The sequence below is a fragment of the Merops nubicus genome, unplaced genomic scaffold, assembly GCF_000691845.1.
Source record: "Merops nubicus isolate BGI_N331 unplaced genomic scaffold, ASM69184v1 scaffold28023, whole genome shotgun sequence".
Taxonomy (NCBI): domain Eukaryota; kingdom Metazoa; phylum Chordata; class Aves; order Coraciiformes; family Meropidae; genus Merops; species Merops nubicus.
Window position 1 is genome coordinate 1 of NW_008600015.1, and position 231 is coordinate 231.

Sequence of the window (231 nt, forward strand, 5' to 3'; positions counted from 1 at the left end):
GGCCTTCCCGCGACGGGGCCTCTCGTCAGCGCCACGCTGAACAGCGGAATTCATCACAGAAATCAAGCAGCTTTGACTTCAGTGACACAAAACCAGCGCAGGAACCGCTTGAGCTGCGAGATCCGAGCTGCGGATCTGAGTGTTTGTCACGGGTTAGGGTCAGGGCTGCCCCAGACCTGCAACAGGCGCTCTCTGCTAACCCCTCCTGCCCCCACAGGGAAAGCGAAAGGG